A 24141-nucleotide genomic window follows, 5' to 3' on the forward strand; every position below is an offset into this window, starting at 1 on the left:
TAATTTTTAATATATTATATGCACTTAAGCCTTATAAAGTATCTGAACCTAGCTCCCAGAAGTCAATAATCTAATATCTTGTGGTAGAAACTTGCTCAGACTTACATGTAGATAAAATTTTATAACCTGTCCTTCTTTATAGGTAATACTAGAGACCCAGTGCACAAAATTTGTGCATGCGGGAGAGGGGTAGTGTGTGTTCCTCAGCCCAGCCTGCACCCTCTCCAATCTGAGACCCCTCGGCGGATGCCCGACTGCCGGTTTAGGCCTGATCCCTGTGGGCAGTTGGATATCCCTCTCACAAACCGGGACCGCTGGCTCGTAACAGCTTGCCTGCCTGCCTGCCTGATCACCCCTAACCACCTCTGACTGCCTGCCTGGTTGCCCTTAACCGCCTCTGTCTGCCTGCCTTATCACCCCTAACTGTCTTTGCCTGCCTGCCTGATCACTTCTAACCTCCTCTGCCTAACTGCCTGATTGCTCCCTAACCACTCCCCTGCTGGCCTGATCACGCTCCTAACTGCTTGCTCCCCCACCCCAGCTTGATTGTGTCCCTAACTGTTTGCTCCCCCATGCCAGCCTGATCATGCCCCTAGCTGCTTGCTCCCCCACGCTGGCCTGGTTGCCCCCTAACTGCTTGCTCCCCTGCTGGCCTGCTGACCCTTAACCATCGCTGCTTCAGCCCCTGCCACTGTGGCTTTGTGAGGGAGGAAGTAGGACACCTAGAAGATGTCCGCTCGACCTGGTCTAATTAGCATATTACTCTTTTATTAGTATAGATTTTGATGAAAATGTAGAGCAAGTTTATCTGAAGGAAACTAGAGCTTTTAGATTCCTAATGCTAATGGCGGAAAATTTGACTGCACTAAATATGTTGAAAATTTAGCCTTGACAGCTTGAAAAGATAAATGAAATCCAATTTTGCTACTGAGTCATTATTTAAGTTTTTGCTTGGGGTTAAGGTAAGCCTTGAAGCCATCACCTTCATAGATCACCTGCATTGCTTCTGGATGCTAGGAAAATTGGCTCAGCACAGATGATTTATAGGGAATGATATTTCTTGTATACCATGTACATGTCACTAAATTATACCAGGAAATTTAAAAAGAAATAAATTTAGGAAAAAAATTAAGTATATAAATAATTTTAGAAATCCTAGAAGTTAGTAAATAGTTCAGTTTCATTGGGAATCTTACAAACTAAAAGCCCTAAACATAACTTCTTAAGCAACTGCTCAGAAATCTGACTTTTAAAAATTGTCAAAGAGCAGAGAACCGGAGTAGAAATCATACATTTCTGTATATGTCAAAAGAATAAGGTTATGTAATTTTTCCCCCTCTGGATCGGATATCATAGAGGTTAGAGTCTTGGTTTCCTATGTAAATGTATACAATTCATGTTTAATGCCTAAATACTAAATGAATGACTCAATTTATGCTTCACCATTGAATTAAACATGATAATTATAGGCCTTTTCTTTCAACTTAATAATAATAGTCTATATGAATTGAGCACATATCCATTATGTGTGAGGTACTGAGGGAAATGAACAGATAAGGAATGCACAGGATCTGCTTTTAAGGAATCATGGTTTAGTAGAAGACAGAAAACAGACACTCAGGAAAAGATGGATCATGTTCTAAGTACAGATGTTCCCCTATCTTACAATGGTTCAACTTACAATTTTTCAACTTTACAATGGTGTGAAAGCAATATGCATTCAGCTGACGCCATATTTCAAATTTTGAATTTTCATCATTTCCTGGACAAACAATGCGAGGTCATACTCTGTCAGGATGCTGGACAGTGGCAGCGAGCTGCAGCTCCCAGTCAGCAATACCATCATTAGGGTCAACAACGAATACTCCATAGTTATTGTGTTGCCAGCAATTTTTAGATATTGTGTTTTGTCTTTTCACATCTCATCACATCTATAAAATGCCAATCTGTGTCTCCTGCTTCTGGTGAGAAGAGGAAACCAATTACTCTTGAGTTGAAATTCAGAGGTGACACTAGAACTCATTTCTTGGTTGATTTTTCTTTGTTAAATGGCATTTTGAATATATAAAATAAATATCAAAAATATAAGTCTTTTTGTTTTACTATGGTTGCAAATATCAAAAAATTTCTATATGTGAAGTGGCACCAGAGTTAAGTTAGGGTTTTTCAAAATGCTGACACGCCGAGCTCAAAAGGTTCGCCATCACTGGTTTAGGCTAAGCTATGATGTTCGGTAGGTTAGGTGTATTAAATGCATCTTTGACTTACTATATTTCCCATTTACGATGTATTTATCAGGATGTAACCCCATCTTACATCAAAGAGCATCTGTAGTAAATTAATGACCATCATTAAGTAATAAAATCATGCTGAGGCACTAAAAAATAGAATACTTCCAGCTCTGTTAGTCAGGTTTTCCTTTTGTTTTAAATGGGGGTCATGAAGGCAATTATATTTGAACTGTCTCTTGAAGAATGAGTAAGATTTAAATGAATGTAAATTACTGGGAATTTTTCCACAGAGGTGTATTAGTAAACATGCAAAGAGGAAAACATAGGCTACTGATGACAATTCATGGAAGACAGGTGTGAGACAACTGTGAAGGGAAGTTGGAACCTTGTTTAGAATGGGCATTGGATCCTGAGACAGCAATGTAGATCCAGAAGTAACACTAGTTCTCCATTTCTCTGAATAGAAACAAAAATACACCAATTTTAGAAGATGAGAGCAAGAGAGCATTTCAGGAAACAATTTACTGTGTCTATTACCCAATCAATGAGTCTTCTTTTATAATCTGCAAGGGAGTTGTATGATTGAAACAGTGCTCTGATAGTTCTAGAAACATTGCGAGGGGAGCAGTGAAGCAAGAAGGCCATAAAGATGCCGTTTAGTGCCTCATCACCACGTCTTAAGCTAAAGGGAAACGAGGACAGGGGATTCTTAAATCTATTTGTATGAAAAATGAATAAAACTTGGAAAGTGATTATTGTAGATCTTAGAAATAATTCCAAGAAAAGTAATGACTCCATGAATAAAATACACAGATCGGGAGAGACAACTGGAAAGGGCAATACAAATGGAAATTCCCACCACATTGTTTCTTACCAGGGAAGCAATTTGGGGGCTAAGTCATTGCTGAAGGAAAATATTTGTAGTCATCAGTATAGTTATGAAGATCGAAGCCAAGAGTGTGAGCAGGCTTCTTACCGAGTTTATACAGGATGAGAAGAGTCATATAGCAAAGGCTATATGCTTAGTGCTTTCTCCCAATTAATTCTATAAATAATCCAGTAAAGGGCAAGGAAATGAGTTTTCAGATAATTAAAAGGATGACAGGAGATGGAGTATAACTGAATTCAATAAAATTTTAAAAGGAAAAGTTGGTAGTTATATGAGGTACAACAGAGAGATGGACAAAAGTAAGGACTGGTAGTCAAGCATTCTAATGTATAGTAGTGAGGCACCTGTGGGATTCCAAGAGTGCAGTTTTCAGAAATTGAAGAATTCAGGCATGACAAGGTATCAATTTTGTTTTTTCTCCATCAGTCATTCACAACATATTTGTGAAGAACTGCCAATGAGTTTTAGGTATTGGGGATATGGTTGTGAATAAGAATTCCTTCTCTCATGCTTCTTACATTCTCATGGGGAAACTGTCAATAAACAAATATGTAGTAGGTGGTTATGAATAAGAATAAAAATAGGAAAGGATGGAGAGAGCTATGGAATTTATAGTCCCCAACTTAAAAGGAGATGCTTTTCTTCAGTCATGTCTCAAGGCTCCACCCTGGAGTCAGAAACAAGCATGACCACAGGCTTGTTTCATCAATTAAAAAATTGCAAAGTGGCATTGGAGAGGATAACTCCTTAGTTTTTCCCTTTCTTACAGAGAACAGTCCTCAGAATGTATAGGACTCTGTTCTTTCATTTATACGTGAGAATAGCCTTTCTGCAAAAATTTAACAGCTTTGTAGATGTTGTGAAGTGAGTAGCAAAATAAAATTGCAGAATATATTGGCAGTACCCAAATACCTTTTTTGCCTCTGTCTGTCTTAAACAGATCTGGAAGAAGAGCAAGTTATTTCATTTTAAATTACTAGTTGCCTTAAATATATTAAGGGCCAAGTTAACAGAATAATGCACTTGCCTCCTACTGACATGGCTTGATCATATTCTCAACTAAATTCAATGAAATTAACAAATATGAAACCTCTTGTAATGATATATGGGTCCATGTTGGGAGAGTTATAGACTTTAGCATGCACAAATAAGAAATTCCTAAGCAGGCTTTGATTTAATTTAATACTTTGACAAGTTCAGGTTGTTTAATTAAGCATCACAGTTCAAGAACAATCAAAGCTAGGCATTGGGGAGAAGGCCCTTTCACTATCTTGATTAGCTTTGCACTATTTTCTTTCGCATATATATAAATATACATTTATATATATATATATATATATTTATATATATTATTGATTTCAAAGAGGAAGGGAGAGGAAGAGAGAGAGATAGAAACATCAATGATGAGAGAGAATCACTGATGACTGCCTCCTGCACGCCCCCTAATGGGGATGGAGCCCACAACCCAGGCATGTGCCATTGACTGGAATCAAACCCAGGACCCTTCAGTCCGCAGGCCGACACTCTATCCAGTGAGCCAAACCAGCTAGAGCTGCACTATTTTCTTAAAATGAAAATATCTGTAAACCAGAAGGTAATTAAAATTGCCTTATATACTGTTTAGTGGAAGGTATGTAATGACACTCTTCCTTTATTTAAAACCACCTTTGGTATTAGATGTTGTCCTAACTAAAAAGTAATACACCACAATGACTTTTATTACAGAAGATAATTTATGAAATAGGTAGCCAATGGAATTGATGTCAGACTTGTATCCACAAGCTTTATTTACTTTCATTTTGCTCACTATTTACTAAGGTTTGTTATTGTAGTAGTCACTATCTCAACTGACATTCTGCCTGTTTATATTTTTTAAAGTGGTTTTGTTTCTTTATTCTCACAGAGCACTGGAGCTAATTACAGCTGCTCGCTCTTCTATTTCAACCCTCAATGCTCTCAGTTTTCTCTGGGTTTTGCTTTCACTGACAGTCACAATAGTTTTTTCCATTTTGTGTCTGATCCTCTTTCATATACAGCCAGGAGAGGAGCATCCTATGCCGCAGAGAATGAAAAGGCTTTTAGAACTAATTTTCATTTTCTGTGCAATGCCCATGGCATTCTCAGAGTGTGTGATGTGCTATCATCAGGCTTTGATTATGCAATTGAAATGCAAAAAGTTTAAAAGCTCAGCTTTATTGGCCTTATCAGCAGTTTGCACTCTTCCAAAAGCTCTTTTAGAACAAATACATGGTCAATTTTGGTCAAAAATTACTACATGTTTTAGGAAAAGGATTCTAATAGATGATGCTTAGAGAGGAACTGGCATTTTGAAATGTTATAGTCTATTTTATACCAATTTTATTAAGTTTTTTCCTATTAAAAACTGTATAATTTGAATATGATTGGAATTTGGGAAAAGTACCCAAATGTACCTTTTTTCTCAATTTGCTGGCAAAGACTTAGAAGAATAGATCTTTATAAACATATCCTATATAGAGGGAAATGAAGTGAAAACTTGCAAGTCTTCCTCTTTGCGGAAGCTATTCTGAACTGGAGTGGACCTTGAATAACTAAAAAGCAAAGCAATCTAGCCTGCCTCAGGAAGGACCTGAACGTGTGTGTGTGTGTGTGTGTGTGTGTGCGCGCGCACGTGCGCTCATGTACATGCTCACATAATTCTAGACTGGTCCAGAAAAGACTTCAATAAAAATGCAGAATCCGAGAAACATCAACTGGGATTTATGAATCTTGCAGTTGCTTCCTTAAGACAAGAGTAGAACTAAAAAAATGAGCTAGTGAAAAATGTGAATTGCTGTATTTTTTTCTTCCTCTACTGATTGAGATATTGCTTGGAGCATATAGAAGCTGATATAGGGTAAAAGATTGGACTATACCAAAATAAAGGATAGTTTTATTTCTTTTCAAAAACTGATATATTGTTATTCGCATTAAAATGATGTTGTGGCCCTGGCTGATGTAGTTCAGTTGGCTGGGCATCATCCAGTGCACTGAAAGGTTGCCCATTTGATTCCTATCAGGGCACATGCTGGGATTGCAGGCTCGATCCTTGGTAGGGAGAGTGCAGGAGCCAGCTGCTTGATGCTTTGCTCTCACATCCATGTTTCTTTCTCTCTCTCCCTCTTAATCGCTACAAAAAAATCAATTAAAAGTCTTTTTAAAAATGATATTGAGGCCATTTCAGAAATTGGAGAGTAAATGCTGAATTACAGAATTACTATCTAGCTTATCCTATCTAATAAAAGAGTAATATGCAAATTAACCATCACTCTGTGACAAAAGATGGTGACGCCCATAGTGGCGGGGCAGGATGCTGGCGGCGTCACCCTGGCAACATGAGCTCAGCAGGCATTGCCTCTGCGACCTGCAGGCAGGTCACCTGGCACTCGAGCAGGCAAGCATGGCCTGCAGGCAGCCCCCAGCAGGGCCTGCTCGCGGGTTGCTGTGGGGATCCGCAAGCAGGAAAGTGCAGCCCACAGGCAGCCCCCAGCAGGTCCTGCTCGTAGGTCGCCATGGCAATCCGCAAGCAGGCAAGTGTGGCCCACAGGCAGCCCCCAGCAGGCAGTACCCAGCAGGGACTGCTCCCGGGTAGCCGCAGTGATTCATGAGCAGGCAAGCATGGCCCGCAGGCAGCACCCTGCCCTGGCCACAGCTCAAGGGAGAGAACAACATGCAGGGGAGGCCAGGAGCCTGAGAGATCAACACAGAGGGGCGCCTGCTCCAAGCCTCTGCGGTGTGGCTGGGGGCAGGCCCCCAGAGGACACACACACACACACACACACACACACACACACACACAGGGCGCCCGCTCCAAGCCTCTGCTGCCAGACTGTGGCCATCAGTAGGACATCCACTGAGGGCTCCTGGACTGTGAGAGGGGGCAGGCTGGGCTGAGGGACCCCCACCCCCCAGTGCACAAATTTCATGCACCGGGCCTCTAGTCCTATATAATAAAAGCCTAATATTCAAATTGCCTCCTTGGGTGGCCATTTGACGGGGAGTTCAACTGCTCGCTATGATTTGCGCTGACCACCAGGGGGCAGTGCGGAACATGGAAGGTGTCGGCAATGCAGCACTGGCAGTGGGCAGCAGTGAAGGTGCTACTGGTCCTAATGAGCTCCAACGAGAGGGGCACTTTGGTGGGATGGTGCAGCAGGTGAGTGGGTGGTGCCAGGCCAAGGCGGGTGTGAGCGGGGGCCCAATTGCCCCACCAATCACCCCACAGACAGTGACCAGTGGCAGCGGCAGGGGGTAGGGCCACTGCCTGACTCCCAGGCACTGAGGGAGCCAGGTGGGGGGCCAGGCCCTGATCGATCACCCTGCTGGTGGAGCAGGTGAGGGGGCGGCACCAGACCAAGGCAGGGTGCCAGGTAGGTGGCAGGGCTTCAAGGCTGGGGGCATGAGCTGGGGCTGCGAGGCTGGAAGCATGAGCTGGGGCCGGATCTCTGCAGGCCAACCCGAGGGATCCCACCTGTGCACAAATTTGTGCACTGGGCCTCTAGTCTGTATATGTAAAAGCTTAAGTGACTGAATGACTGAAGACTGAATGACCAATCGCTATGACACACACTGACCACCAGGGGCAGATGCTCAATGCAGGAGCTACCCCCTGGTGGTCAGTGCACCCCCAGAGCAGGAGTGCTGCTCAGTTGACAGATGGTCACCAGACGCAAGGCTCACGGTTGGCCACCACAGCCCGGAGACTGCAGCGGAGCTGCAGCGAGCCTACCAAGTGGTGGCGGCAGGCACAGCTGGGCCAGAATGAGCAGGAGTGGCTGGCAGGAATGTAGGTGGCATTGGACTGCCGGTTTTGGTCCGATCCCCACAGGCTACTCCAAGGGACCCCACCAGTGCACGAATCCGTGCACCAGGCCTCTAGTTTTTATATAAGACATCATGTCCTTAGATCTTAGAAGAACACATGTCACATTTTTACAGGATAGATTAAGTAGCCTTGGAAATAATAGTGATCAAGTTACCCTTCCTCAACCATGAATATAAACTGCCATATTAGATTAGCAATATTGACCTCACTACATTAGGTTCTACTCATGAAAATGAGATCTGTATGTGACAAAGTCCTAGCACCAAGGAAACCTGGGGGAGAAAATGAACTGCAGATTCCTTACAGAATGAAAGATCAAAAGATATGTTCTATTAAACTTTAAACCAGAGAAATTCATCTGTCTGCCCCAGTGCCTGGTGTCAATCAATGACTCAGCTTTAACTGGATTATGGTTAAGCCAGAATGGTCATGCAAGAGAGGATTTCAGACAACCAGTCCCTGAAGAGATTGCTATTCTAAGACTCAACATGAAAGAGAAAGGTTTTTGCTGCTAGCAAAGAAACCTCATTCACCTCTCAAGATATAGCAAAAAGAACTGTACACCATATTTGCCATACTCACACACAAAAATAGGATAATTATTAGAAATGTGACACAAATGGATAGATATTTTGTGTCTTATTTCTTTCTACGGATTTGTGGCCTTTCTCTTCCTTTTAATTTGATTAGTATAATTTAAATTAAGATTCCCATAGGCTATGGAGCTAAGCAAACTGGTGATAATCTAAAGTCTCAATGTAAAGCTATAGCTTTTATAGTTATTAACAGTTTATTAAGGAATTCCAACTCATTGCAATATCAAGAGGAAACTTTTTTTCAGTAACTATCTGCTACCTGTGCTTTGTTGAATCTCCCCTTTCCACTGATTGGGCCATTTCTTTGCAACAATTTAGTCAAATTCCTGTAACTTTTTAGTTGTGCCAGTTGTTAGAAAAGTCTCAATTTTGTTATTAAAACCCAGGCCTATTCATTACAAAAGTTTAATATGTCAATTTCAATGTTATGGTTCACTTTGAAAAATGCAGATTCAGAAAGTCACATTGAGATTCATACATGTTCAATGGCATCATGTGAGAAGTTGATCTTGTGGTACAAGTAGAAATTACAGATAAAATAATGTCTGAATTAAAATATTTTTATTTTAATCTTCACATAAAACCAATGAAATAGATTAAGTCTGCATATTTTCTGTTGGTTAGTTGCAATTTGGTTTTTCACTTTTATGTCAGAAGAGAAATTTAATTTAGCGCATACATTGACTACATGAAATGAGTCAAGATTTGTGACTCCTTTGGCCATAATTACATATAAAATCTTTGAAACATGAATAAGTTTCTTTTTTTAAGCAGAGTGTGGGGAGATTTTAAATTGATATTGTTTGAATTTATATACATTATATATATTGACTATATATGTTATATATAATTTTATAGTGAATTAATGAGGCTGACATGTCAACCTTTTAGGTATGATTCAATTTTATTATCAACACTCAGTAGATAAAATATTAATCTGTATAAATATTTCAAAACTGGGTAACTCTTTGACTTATTCAAAAGTATTTGAAAAAAATTATTTTCTAATAGAAAGCTGGTCAAATATTAACATTTTTATCCTAGTTGCAGAAACACCCATGAGATGGAAAGCATGCTGACCTGCGTTCTGCATCATGGGTTAAACAGGAAAATAGATGAAGGATAACTAGAGATCATGGTGAGATTGAAGTGCCATCTGTGTATCTCCGCAGCGTCTGTCATCGTGGCACCTGGGCGTGACAGGGAAATATGCCTGTGCACATTTGCAGCACAACTTTGAGGTGCAGAGTCCTGGTGACCTCAAAGAACTGAGGACTTGGAGTGGTTTTATGGATTTCCCTTTCCAGTCTCTGGCTCAGCTTCCAATATATCTCATTAACAAATAGTAATCAAATAATAGTTTTCACTTGGCTGCTTATAATAAAATGACCCTCTCCACTTTATGGCTTCTACTCAGACAAAAAGCGCTAAATGCCAAAGTAGAACTATAGCTCCTGTTTATAGTCTTTTTGCATATAAGGAATGCAACTGTGACTGATGTTTATAGCTAAGCCTTTTAATTAAATAACGGTCTTTCTTTGAACAGTGAAAAAATTTGAAAGGTAATTTGTGTTCATTAAAAACATTGCCTTACTTTCTTCCAAACACTCCAGTGTTTTCTTCTAAAAGATGTTGTTTTGTCATCTTCTGATTCAGCGTCTTAATTATTTTACTTTAATGGAAGAAACTCTGATAGCAAAAAGTAACCGCTTATTAAAACAGCTTATTTATCTATGACTCTTTATAATCAGTTCAATTGGATTATGATTTAGGTTATAATGCCTGTAGCATGTTTACTTATTAAAGGGCAATCATCAGGAATGACTTGTGTTTGTATTTTGACCTTCCTTCTAAACATTTAATACCACCTTTAAGACAGTGCACTAATAAAAGTACAGGTGAAATTCATTTGAGCACTGTGTAATGAAGAGGATTATATAAAAGCATCTAACTCCACAATACCTAGCCCATAGCTTATCTCTTTACTTCCTTTTCCCCATTTCTAGATATTGAGAATTTTGAATTTTTAAAATATTTCAGTAAGATAATTGACATATAATATTGTGCAATTTTAAGGTGTACAACATTTTTATTTGATACATTTATATATTAAAAATAGAGGCCCAATGCATGAAATTCATGCAAGAGTAGGCCTTCTTTCCCCCAGCTGCCAGCACCAGCTTCCTTATGGCACCCGGGACCCAGGCTTCCCTTGCAGCCGGGCTTCATCTGAAAGGCCATCCGGAAGGATGCCGGGTCTAATTAGCATGTCACACTTTTATTATTATAGATATGGTTACCACTGTAGCATTAGCTAACATCTCTAACATGTAAAAATAATTATCAGTTTTTTTATGTGGTGAGGACAAGTAATCTAGTTTCTTGAAGTTTATAATACAATATTAGTGGCCTGGTGCACGAAATTCATGCACGGAAGGGATGGTTCCCTCAGCAAGGATAGGGCCTAAACCAGCAGTCGGACATCCCTCTCGAAATCTGGGACTGCTGGCTCCTAACTGCTCACCTGCCTGCCTGCCTGATCGCCCCTAACTGCCTCTGCCTGCCTTCCTGATTTCCCCTAACCCCTCTGCCTGCCTGCCTGATCACACCTAACCTCTCTGCCTGCCTGCCTAATCACCCTTAACCTCTCTGCTTCCTTGCCTGATCACCTCTAATCTCTCTGCTTGCCGGCCTGGTTGCTCTCAACTGCCCTCCCCTGCTGGCCTGATCTCACCACCAATTGCCCTCCCCTGCAGGCCTGATCTTGGCCCCAACAGCCCTCCTCCTTCTAGGCAGCATTGGCTCCTCACAGTTGACCCAGATTTTGTTCTTATTGGTCCGTTTCTATGCCAGTCAGTATCAAAAGCTCCGCCTCCTAGGCAGCCATAGGCTCCTCACAGTTGACCCAGATTTGGTTCTGACTGGTTGGTTTCTATGCCAGTCAGCATCTCTGGGCCTATCAACAGGGCCTGATCAGAAAGGCGGGGCTGATCAGCAGCCCTGGTGAAGGCCTGGAGAGAAATGGAGGTGTGGCTGCTGGCCCAGCGGGGAGAGAAAGAGAGAGGCAAGTGCTGATCAACAGCTGCCACACAGGCTATGGATCAGACCCTGCTTCTCTCTTTAGGCCTCTCTCTGGGCCTGATTCACAGTCAGTGCTGGGTCACTGCGCCTGCAGCCACAGCAGTCATTACTGGGTCACCATGGAAACCCAGCGCTGACTGCAGGACTGACTTCCGGTTGGTGGAGCCTCCAGTAGTGACAGACCCAGGGTTTTTACATATTAGGATTATTGACTATAATCTCTAGAACTCCAGGTCTTATTTATCCATTAGTTATAAGTTTGTACCCTTATACTATATCTCTTCAATTTCTCCCACCTTCTAAACTCTGTTTTCAGGATTTTAAAAAATTCTAGATATAAGTGAAATCATATAGTATTTTTCTTTCACTGTCTGACTTATCTCAGCATAATACCTTCAAGTTCATCCATGTTTTATAAATGTCAGGATTTCCTTCTTACTTATAACTGAATAAGATTCCATTGGTTGAACACATTTAATTGAATACCTCGCATGTTGAAGATGCCCTGGGAAGTACTATAGGGAATACAAAGATGAATCAGGCACTAACAAGTATGTGGGGAAGATGGACATGGAAAAGCTTCTTGAAGAGAGATAACATGCCTTTTCTTTGTGTAATCTCAGAAAACTAGCTTAGTACATGATCAATATTTGGTACTCAAAAATTGATTGATTCAGTAAGTTTAATTTGTAAGAAATAATAATAAGTGGAACCATATACAATATACTGTAAACCCTAAGTTAATACATTTTATTTGAAGAACAAAGGTATTGAAGAGTGGCATTTATTTAGGATCTTAAAATATTGGTAAATTATGATAGGGGAATAGGGCATAGAATATGTAAAAATTACCTATATATGGATATGGTAGTATTGGTGTAGTTTTGCACTAGGAGTGGTTGCGATTTTTGTCATTAAAGTTGCATATGTGAGGAAAGACTCAGTGAGATTGAATCTGGAATGTCAGGTTCAAATCAATAACTTGAAGACTTCAAACTTTTTTGCATCCCACGTCTATGAAAAATGAAAGAATAATAGGCCACGTGCATGTACTCTCTGAACTTGACTCCCGCTTTTCCTATTAAAGCTGAGTTGTTCTTTCTATGCTTTGTAATGTTTTTATGTTTGTTCTCACTTTTAGATAAGTAGTGACCTTGTTTTTAGTCTATCTCCAGTTCCCAGAAAAATCTTTGGTGCAAAATATGAACTCAATAAATATTCTTAAATCACTGAATATGTAAGTAATTCCACATGATTCCATATGAAATTGTCAGCTATTGAAGATTTTTTGAGTAAAGACATCTCACCTCTGTTTCATTAAAGTCACCTTAAAAGTTGGCTTGAACACATCTATCCATTGAATTGCGTTTGTGCTTATTATGGATGAACTGAATGGTCTATTATCAAAGATTAATCTTTCTATTTCCCATTTGCCTATCCAAGGTCATTGCTGTAGAAATATTTCTTACATTCAATTTTGACCTCTCTTTGGACCATTTCCATTGTCAAGGAAACATGCTGTTATTTTCCCATCTTAAAAAACAACAACATAGCATACAACTATCTTGACTCTATTTCCTCTGTAACTACTTTCAATGGCATTTCATAGGGTTGGACACTGTTTTTAAGATAATTTCTTCCTTTGGCTTGTGGGCATCATATTCCTTTTATTAGTTCCTTCTCAATTTCATTATCTGCCTCCTCCTTACCCTTCTAATATATTAATTTTGGAGTGCTTTAAGGCTCAGTTCTATATCACTTTTAACACTCATCCCTTTGGTGAGCCCACCCAATATTATGACTTTTTATACCAATCCTACATTAATGGCTCCTAAGGTTACATACAGCAGAAACTTTTGTCTGAAATTAAGACTTGTGTGTCTGATGGCCTTTGCAATATCTCTTTATTGCTCTCTAGGGAATATTTCCAGTATCTCCAATTAAACTAAAACCTTTTATTCCTATCCTTTCAAACTTCACCATCTTAGTAAAAGTCAACAACTTAGTTCTAGTTGATCAAGTTCAAGACTTTAGAATCATTCCTGATTTTCTTTTACACCTTTCATCCTATCCATAAATAAATAATGTTAGATCTACTTTCAAGAATATTTCTTACCTCTCTGCTACCATCTTTCAAAACTGATAATTGGAATATTTTCATAATTTGTATTATTTTACCCATCTCTACTTTGCCTCCTTAGTCAATTCCCATCCCCACAACTAAAGCGAACCTTAGAAATGAAGTCAAATCATATTACTTCTCTGCTAAAATCTCCCAATGTATTTCCATCTCATTCAAAGAAACAGTCAAAATCTCTACACAATCTAGCACTCATCATTTTCTCATCCCTGTTTTCATCTACTCACCCTATTATCTCTTCCAGTTTTTCCACACTCCTAATTCCTAACACACATCAGGCATGCTCTTGTCTCTGAGAAAGAAGACTAGAGAAAAAGAACCACAACGAGTAATATAAAATAAGGGATTTATTATAGGCACTGACCATATGCAGTAGTGAGTATTTGTTAAATAGTCTATTGAGTTACAGTCAAGTTGGTGACATAGGTAAATACTTGAAGTACAACTAAACTACGCCCATCATTCAGAACCACCTGAAATCTAGCTGAACAGAAGTCCTACAAATAAGGATATAAAGAAGAAACCACATCAGGAGTGGGAGGGGTAGAGATACAGAATGAGCTGGGTCCACACCCATATGTGGTGGATTAAAGGATAAAAATTGGAGGTATATCTCAGGTGGAGTTTCCTCCCTGAGATGAAAGGGGTCCAAGCTGCATACCAGCCCCCTTGTCCAACTGCCCCCAGGCCAGGGTTTCAGTGTGAGTAAAAGAAGTCCCCATAACTTCTGGCTGTAAAAATTAGTGGGGATGTGGCTGAGAGAGATGGAGGGTTGCTGGAGTCTCAGAAGTTTTTCTTGAAGGTCCTCACTTGAACTTATTCAGACTTAGTTTCTCTAAACTCAAGCACTGGAGCAGCAGCGAGAAAGACACCAGGGACACATGGGAGGAACTAAATTGTCTGACACAAGGGTGAGAGCTGGAGGGGCAGCTTTCTCCTTAAACAGAAGTGCTAGATGACACCATTGTTTCTTTTCTGGTCCCTTCCCTCACAGAGTCAGCAGGCAGGGATCATATCTGAGTCTCCATCAACCTGGTTAACACTATCTGCCTCACCATGGTGATTCCCTGAAACCCCACCCCACCAAAGTTTCTGGCTCATAAAAGCTGTTTTCTAATGGCTTTTCTATACAAATGACTTATCTCGGCTTCTGCTTCAGACTTTCTAAAATCTCTCAAACAAGCGGCATCTGGACTCACCATGCCCAGTACCTCTCAATAAGTGTCCCCAGGCCCAGCACTAGTGACAACCAGTCTTGTTTTCCATCTTGGCCTCTCCTGGGCACCTCAAAGTCCAGCACAAGTAGCAGCCATCTGAATATCACTTTATAGCTCATACTAGGTAGACTTGGGCAGGACACAGGTGGCAGGTGACCTTGGTTGCACCTCCTGGGAGGTGTCAGAACCATGTCCACAAGTGACACACTCAAGGGGTGGACTCAGTGGACATCAGAGCTTCGCTAAAATAAGTCCTACTCCATGAGGTGGGCTCTTGAACACTGGACTTCCACGATGGTCACTTGTAGTAGATTGGCCCGGGGGCAAATCCCACTGATATGCCAACAGCAATCAAGGCTCAACTACAACAGAAGGATGTACACAGACTACATGGAGGAGGGGGGTGCACCTGGAGTACCCAGCTTGGGTGATCGGGAAGATTGTGTCACTGGACTCTATGGAACACCTACTACATAAAGCCATTCTACTAATACAGAGAAACCAACATAGGAAGTCTGCTAAAATGAGAAGCAAGAAAACATGCTCCAAGTAAAAGAATAGAACAAAACTCAGGAAAAAGAACTTAATAAAATGGAGACAAGCAATCTTCCAGATGCAGAGTTCAAAACACTAGTTATAAGGATGCTCAGTGAATTTAGGGGAGGAGAGGTGAATTTAGTGAGAACTACAACAAAACATAAAAACATAAAATTGGAATTAGAAAACATGAAAAAGAACCAATCAGAAATGAAGACACTCTAACTGAAACAAAGAATACATTATAAGGAATCAACTGTGGAATAGATGAAGCAGAATATTAAATCAGAGATTTTAAAGATAAGAAAGCAGAAAACAATCAGAACAGAAAAAGAATCTTAAAAAAAATGAGGGCAGTATAAGGAACCTCTGGAAAAACTTCAAGACTACCAACATTGGCATAATCGGGGTGCCAGAAGGAGAGGAGAGAGAGAAATCAAGAAATTGGAACCTGTGTGAAAAAAATAATGACAGAAAATACCCCTAACCTAGTGAAGGAAATAAAAATACAAGTCCAGGAAATGCAGAGAGTCCAAAACAAGATGAACCTAAAGAGCCCTACACCAAGACACATCATAACTAAATGCCAAAAGTTAAAGACAAAGAGAGAATCTTTTAAAAAAATATATTTTATTGTGTTGTTTTTGTTTTTTTTTTTTTACAGAGAGGGAAGGAGAAGGATAAAGAATTAGAAACAATGATGAGAGAGAAACATTGATCAACTGCCTCCTGCACACCCCCAACTGGGGATGTGCCCTCAACCAAGGTACATGCCCTTGACCAGAATCAAACCTGGGACCCTTCAGTTTGCAGACCAAGGCTCTATCCATTGAGCCAAACCAGTTAGGGCAAAAAGAGAATCTTAAAAGCAGCAAGAAAAAAGCAGTTAGTTATCTACAAGGGACCTCCCATAAGACTGTCAGCTCATTTCTCAACAGAAACTTTGCAGGCCAGAAGGGATTGACACAAAATAATCAGTGATGAAAAGCAAGGACCCACAACCAAGATTATTCTACCCAGCAAAACAGTCATTTAGAATCAAGGGATAAATAAAGAGCTTCCCAGACAAGAAAAAGCTAGAGGACTTCAAACCAATATTATAAGAACTGTTAAAAAGTATTTTTTTTAAGACTTTTAAGATTACCTCTCACACTTAAATTAGACATGGCCATTGACCTGCTGTGGCAAATGAAATATGTGCACAAATGAAGTGTGTCAGTTTCTGGTAGGAGGATTTAATTGTAGGCAATTGGCTTTAAAATTCTTTTTTCTCCCAGGTGGTGCTTGTAGTAGCCAGGGCTGAGATGGAGCCTTCATGAGCCTTGGGCTTTGCGTGAACAATGAGCTGAATATTATACTGCTCTATTTGGACACTGAGGGCAAGTGAGATATAAACATTTGTTGTATTAAGCCACTGAGAATAGATGGTGTCTGTTATTGAAGCCTAACGTAGCCCATCCTGACTAGTAAAGATGGTGATTTGTAGTGCATGTATCCTAAAGAAGAACCATCCCAGAATGTGCAGTTTAAAGTCACTTAGTCTCTTGTCATAAAATTCATACAGTGAGGAAGGGACCACAGATCCACAGATGGTGGGCAAATTCCTTGGTGGTTGGTATTAAGAGAACAAGTGTTAAGCCTAGGGAGAATGTGTGGGTAGCCATCTGTCTTTGGCCATGTGAACATACTAATGTTCCAGGTCTTTAAGCAAAAGCAGAAAAGAGATGACAGCTTTCAGCTCAACAGATAATTTCAAGATGCCAAGCTGTTTTTGCTCTATTCCTTATTTCTCTAAGAAACCTTCAGATCCGTTATTCTCAATTATCAACAAATAACTATATGTAAGCATAAACTTATTTTTATCTTATTGCTTGCAATAAATGTTTTGGAGCATTTGATTAGCTTGACCATGCATATTTGATGAAAAATGTGCACTGTTAAGATAATGTCACAAAACTCTTAGCATATTTAATTTACTTTATGTTGAAAAAGCAATACAATATTGTGGGAATTACCCTAAAAATGTTTCATAGAAAGATGAATATTAAGTACATTTGGAATATGCTTAATCTCTTTATTTTGAACAATAACATTTAAAATGATTATTAATTTAATAGAAACTATTAATGACTAGTGCTTCACAATTATTGCTGAGAGAATTGGAATGCTTGTTAATTCCATGCTACTATAGTCTTTAGGACAATGCAATTTTATTTTTTTCAGACTAAACTAATGTGCATGCATAAAGTAGTATAATACAGCCCTAACTGGTTTGGCTCAGTGGATAGAGCATTGGCCTACAAACTGAAGGGTTCCGGGTTCAATTCTGGTCAAGAGCATTACCTTGGTTGTGGGCTCCATCCCAGGAAGTGACATAGAGGAGACAGCTGATCAATATTTCTCTCTCATTGATGTTTCTAACTCTCTCTCCCTTCCTCTCTGTGAAATCATTAAAAAATATTTTTTAAAAACTTAAAGTAGCCCTAGCCGGTTTGGCTCGGTGGATAGAGCATCGGCCTGTGGACTGAAGGGTCGCAGGTTCGATTCCGGTCAGGGGCATGTGCCTTGGTTGCGGGCACATCCCCAGTGGGGAGTGTGCAGGAGGCAGCTGGTCGATGGTTCTCTCTCATCGATGTTTCTAACTCTCTGTTCCCTCTCCCTTCCTCTCTGTAAAAAATCAATAAAATATATAAAAAAAAAAAAAAAAAAAAAAAAAAAAAAAACTTAAAGTAGTGTAATACAGTTACTAGTCAAAGTCCATAATAACTTTACCAGCCCATCTATTTAAAATTGCCTGGACTTTCCTTACATTTGATTAGGAAAGAGAGGTTTTTGTAAAATTTCTCAGGGGATATTAAAAGATCTCATATAACTTTTACACTAATACCTATGTCAAAGCCAATAAACACTTAATATGAACACATTATATGTCAAACACTGTGCTAAATACAAAGACACAGTGAAGAGCACAAAAAGGACCCATTTGAATGTACTTTATAGACCACATTCAGATCAATATTAAGCAATTAATTACACAAATAATTTGTTATGTTCTGATAAGTGCTACAAAGGGGGGCATGTAAGCTATTGTGAAAGAAAGTAATAAACATTTTTATCTGTAGTTCAGAGCAGTTTTTCTAGAAGAATAAAGTCTAAGCTAAGAGAACTACTTGAAAGATAGAAAGAAAGCAGGGGGAAAAAATCTTCCAGCTAGTGGAATCAGCTTTGCAAAAGCTAGGTAACTGGAAGTAGTATGATTCACTCAAGGAAAATAAGTGGAGAGAGAGAGAGAGAGAGAGAGCAGGGGAGATGGTGTTAGCAGACTGGTTTGGGAATATACCTTTGTGGCTTGCTGAATATATATATATATATAATGAGTGAATTAATTTTCCTAGGGAGTGCATTTAGAAAGAGAACAAAGAACCTCTTCAGGACTTAGAAATCAGTGTTGAGGAAATCTTATGTTTAAAGTTGGAGGGTGATGCCAGGCTGGCATGGGCCAGTGTAGAGCATCGCCCTATGGGAAAGAAACTGTCAGTGAATCAGGAAGAAAAGAAAGAATACTGTCACAGAAAGCAAAGAAAGTCTTTCAAGAAAATGGAGTGGTGGCTGGGCCCCATCTCAAGCCAAATATTTTCACATAGAAATAGAGATCCTGTGTTGTGAGATCTGATTTTATTTTTTTAAAAGCAGAAATCTAGATTATGTGAAATCCCTCAATTTTAATCAAGACTTAACTGGTAAAATTGTACAGATTCTGCCAATGAGTTTAAAATGGTGCCATTTATGTTGTCTTATACCAAGATTTATAACCCATAGTGATAGCTATTTGGTTCAATCAGATATCTAGAAAATTAGCAAAAAGATTTGACTGTGATTCTTAATTTAACAGACATTGAAATGTTGTACAAGCAGAAACAGGAACCTACTGAAAAGAGAAAATCTATTGAAGTTTTACAACCAGAAATGTTCAATTAATTGACAACTCTTGGTTGGAAGGCCTACTCTATACATGAGAGCATTAGATGTAGTCATAGTCTTAAAACTAGGAAAAAATGTGTACATAAGCAAAACTAGGCTTTATTACATATTCTTTTACTGCTTGCTCTACCTAATGCATAAGAAGAAAACCTCTTTCATCTTCCCTAATTCTAATTTCATCAGACAGACCCTTAAGTACAAGAAAATTTGTTGACATCTTTGATAACGTAATTGTTACCTTCTCAGCAGAATGGCCAGCACTGCTGTGCACAGCCTGCATCTCTACAAGGATGTATTCCAGGAAATGCTAGTATATAAATCTCTCAGATTCCAGGCTGCAATGTGTATGGTGGAGCTCTGCTTCTGCATTGGCCTCAACTGAAGCGTGACTCCTTCTCTGGAAGTCCCAAGTACTTTTTCTTTTACTTGACATTAGACTGGTTGCTGTATGTGAACAGCGACTCTTTCCTCCCTGCTAAAATCTGAAATGCACCTAAAAGCAGGAGGGAAGCCTGCCAATGTGTACTTACATTAGACTTTGAAGGAGGTTGACAAAGAAAGAATTTGAATAGAAAAGCTGACTACTAACTCAGTACCCAGGTCAAGTTCAAAATAATCTCTCCTCTTCTAAATCTAGACTTTGAAATAATACGTTTGATGTTTCTAGCAGCTATAAGCAGACCGCTCATTAATTAGAGCTTGAGAAGTTGTAACATTTTTTTTAATTTAAAATTACCTGACGTGCATTAGTATAACAGGAGATAGAGATGATAAAAGAACTGGACTGAATATTTGATCCTTTTGCTATATTAGAGTCACCTCCTGAAATTATAAACCATAATTTGATGAGCACATCCTTTTGTTTTTTACTTTTTAATATTATTTCTTAATATGCATGGAAACAGTAAGAATTGTGGTCACCAGAGTCTTCATTTCCATGCAATGTAAATGAGTTTTCAAATGAGATTTGACATTAAAGTAAGATTTCTAATGTCTATGTTTCAATTATTTCCACACCTATGAAATTTGAAATAACTTCACTAAATTGAAAGGTAAATAAATTGAATTTGCTGACAAGTCTAAAATGTAGTAATGCATATAGTGAAGTCAGTGGAGGCTAGATTATTTTTCATTCATCATGTATAATTAAACAGGTGACATGTTATTATGTCACTGAATATAAAACATAACTTTATTTCTGCAAGATAAAAATGTCCAAACACACTGGAGTGCGATTGGGAGATCTATGACCCTAGTAATAATGGTCAGTACTGGTTTGACCCCTGAGAACAGTGGTTCTCAACCTTGGCTGCACATTAGAATCACCTGGGAATCTTTTTAAAATCCTGATTTATGGACCTCATCCTCCGGAAATTCTGTTTCTTTGTTATGGGGTGGGGCCACAACATTAGTAACAAAGAAACAGAATTTCCGGAGGATGAGGTCCATAAATCAGGATTTTAAAAAGATTCCCAGGTGATTCTAATGTGCAGCCAAGGTTGAGAACCACTGCCTTAGAAGAAAGTCCTATTTCTTCATGACTACTTCCTGGTTATATGTGTTTTTCTGAAACTTTTGGTTTGGAGAAAGTAGGGAACCTTTCTTGATATACAATGACCTTACAAAGTAAGGTAAATAGAATTTGGTTGAGTATAGACTATCAACCAACCAACAGAAAAACCACAGTTCTTTTAGACATGAAATCTATATCAGGTGGGAGCCCAGCTCTAATTTAACTCAGTTGGTTCAAATGAAGGTAATTTAATGAAGGAACTGTGGATTTTAAAGAATCATGGGCAGTAAAAAAGGGGCTACTTAAAAAAACTAAAATGGCTTTGCCTCAAAGTCCTTTCCAAAGGAGACATCAACACGTCTCCACATGAACCTGAGTGTTATAACAGCTTCCGCTGGAGCCCAGATGTTTATGTCCTGCATCTAATGCCCTGTTAAACTAGGAGCTGAGCAGGTTCTGGAAGAGGGAGGAGGAATTCGGTATTTGTTGTGGTACCTCATCAGCCCACCCAGAGGGCACTGCAAGAATCCAAGAGGGTGAACATTCAACTTCCACCTGAAGTAAGTCAGATTTTGTACATAAACAATCTTCCCTACAAAGTCACAGCAGAAGAAATGTGTAGTTGGGAAATGCGAACCTTATTCATCAAATAAGAGTAGAGAACACAACCGAAACCAGAACAGGTTCTAGGGTGTAAGAAGAGATCTTTGATGCAAAAAATGGGTGTGATTCCTCAGGACTCAAGGTCTGTAACAGATACCTTGTGACGAGCACTCTGCCACCAACAGGGCATTTGGGAAGAGGGACACAAAGAAGAAGGAAGAACAGTTGAAGTTTCTCAAAGAGAAATATGGCATCAACACAGATCTACCAAAGTAAACGGTTTCTGCATGTTCATTTTGGGCTGAAACCCGTGCATCACCACCACCACCCTTTTTCAGTTCTGAAATAATAGTGAGTTTTGTGATTTCTTATTTGATATTTGAAATGTCCTCCTTGAAACTTTAATACGTGTTAGATTATATTACGTCAGTAAACTTGTAGCTTTTTGTAAAACAAAAAAACCGAAATGAACATTGAGTGAGGCACCGGAGGTGTAGAGTTTTAGTGAGCTACACTTCCCTCAGTGTTAAGGGGCAAAGGGGTGTGGGTGTGGGTGTGGGTGTGGGAAGGAGGGGCCAGCCAGTGGGAGCAGTAGTTATAGAGAACAGGGCCTTGCAGGGAGACCTGGAAGAATAAGTGCCTGCATCTCTCCTCCCCTCCCTGATCCTGCCCTGCCTGCTAGGGTGAAAGCAACAGAAGTTAACAAGCAATGGGCCCTGGTTTTTGAGAGTTTTAATAGCTAGTAAGCAAAGAAACTGGTATTCAGGCTGAATTATCTTCAGCTCGGACCTTATCCTTTAATGCTTCGCTTTGGCATTTGAAAGTGTTTGTCAAACTCAAAGGAAAATAGGCAGCCACCCCTTCATCTTCCTTCCTGGGTGTCGCCACGACCACTTCAGTCAGCAGGGTCATCACTGGGGCCTTTAGACTTTCTCACCGTGGCTTTTTCAGAGCTGACTTCAGCCAGGCCTAGTCCTCACTTTTACTTTTTACCATCTGGTTCGCTTCTTGCCTGTTTTATTCTGGCTCCAGTTCTTTTGTCAATGACTTCTGACAAAAAAGAAGAAAAAAATCTTGGGTTTGGAAGAAATCTGGAATCAAAGGGGAAGAGGATGAAGGAACATTGAAGTATGCAAAGAAAAGGGTGAGAGCCCGGAAGAGCTGGCAGTTGTTCTGAAGTGGGCGAGGCGGGCTGGCTGACTCTGAAGCTCTGGGCACTCAGGGGGCCCCTCAGAGTGCTCCTGTCCGCTCTACTTCCTCAAAAGGACTGGAAGGAAGCAGAGCAGGGGGAACTGAAGTGAAACATGGAAGAGATAACTTCGCTGCCATCTCTTTTGTGTACTAGTGTGGCTGTTTGTTTCTCAGTTGGACATTTTTCTGAGAAAATGGGGAAGATCTAGCAGGACCTTACTTGCTGAAGAAGTAAAAATTACATAAAAGGCCCTTTCCTAATTCAGAATGCTGTTCAACTATAGAAACTTTGCTTTACAATAGAATCTATTACATTTACACTTTTGTATCACAGATGTATTGTCCTCTAAGATGCTTCTATCTGGTCTCTTTTCTGCTGAGGCAAAAGATGGTTTTCTTAAAGCTAAAGAATATTAATTTTAAGGGTGCCTTACTTGTCTGGGTTCCTTCCAAGACCTTATGTTTAATTTTCTGTGTAATTTGTATTTTTCTTAAAAGGACCCTTCAATGTTTAGAAGTGTCAGGCTCCACAAAACCTGGTTGCGGGGGAGGGGGGGAGAGAGGGGGGGGAGGGGGAGGTTTGGAGTTGAGCCTCAGGAAAGAACATGCTGTAGCAGAGACTACAAATCCTTTTAGCACCAGTTGGCACATTCTCTTCTCTTTGGTATGAATATTGTCAGAATTGTCACTTTCTACTTCACTTTTCTGCTCCAAGACACATCTGAAAAAGAGTTAATCAGTGACAGATTCTTAAGTGATAAATTGCCTCCGAGATCTTTTTCACAATACTCAGGCCAAGTAAAGGTTTAATGCATGCATGAATTAAGTGCCACATGCCTTCAAAGAAGCTTTCAAACCAATGAACTCTAAAATGCATGGAAAGGAAATGCAGAGTGAGTGCTTATAACGGATGTGTTATTGCTCTTAAAAAATATTACTCATCAGTATCTTTGGAATATTGCTTTCCTCACTTTATTTTCCCTACGGATCCACTCTATATTTAGGCCACATCTATGCACACAAACATGCATTAATAAAGAAACAATAACATATCTCTGGGCTCTGCTAACTTTTTCTGTGAGGGGTCAAATAGAAAATATTCTCATCTTTGCAGGCCATATAGTCCCTATGATAACTACTCAATTCTGATGCTGTAGTGTGAACATAGCCACAGACAGCAGTTAAGTAGATGGAGATGGCATTGTTCCAATACAATTTTACTTGTGGACACTGAAATTTAAATTTCATATAATTTTTATGTGTCAGGAAAGATTCTTCTTTTGTATTAAAAAAAGTAATTTAAAATGTAAAATCATTCT

The 24141-nt window shown here is 39.6% G+C and overlaps 1 pseudogene; it reads left to right on the top strand.

The window, feature by feature from the left end:
• Positions 1–7189: 7189 nt before the first annotated feature.
• On the top strand, positions 7190–21907 carry LOC139006128 (splicing factor 3B subunit 6 pseudogene; annotated as a pseudogene).
• The last annotated feature ends 2234 nt before the right edge of the window (positions 21908–24141 follow it).

Source organism: Myotis yumanensis, unplaced genomic scaffold (genome assembly GCF_028538775.1).
Source record: "Myotis yumanensis isolate MYYU_CA2020_CCGP unplaced genomic scaffold, mMyoYum1.0.hap1 SCAF_3, whole genome shotgun sequence".
Lineage (NCBI taxonomy): Eukaryota > Metazoa > Chordata > Mammalia > Chiroptera > Vespertilionidae > Myotis > Myotis yumanensis.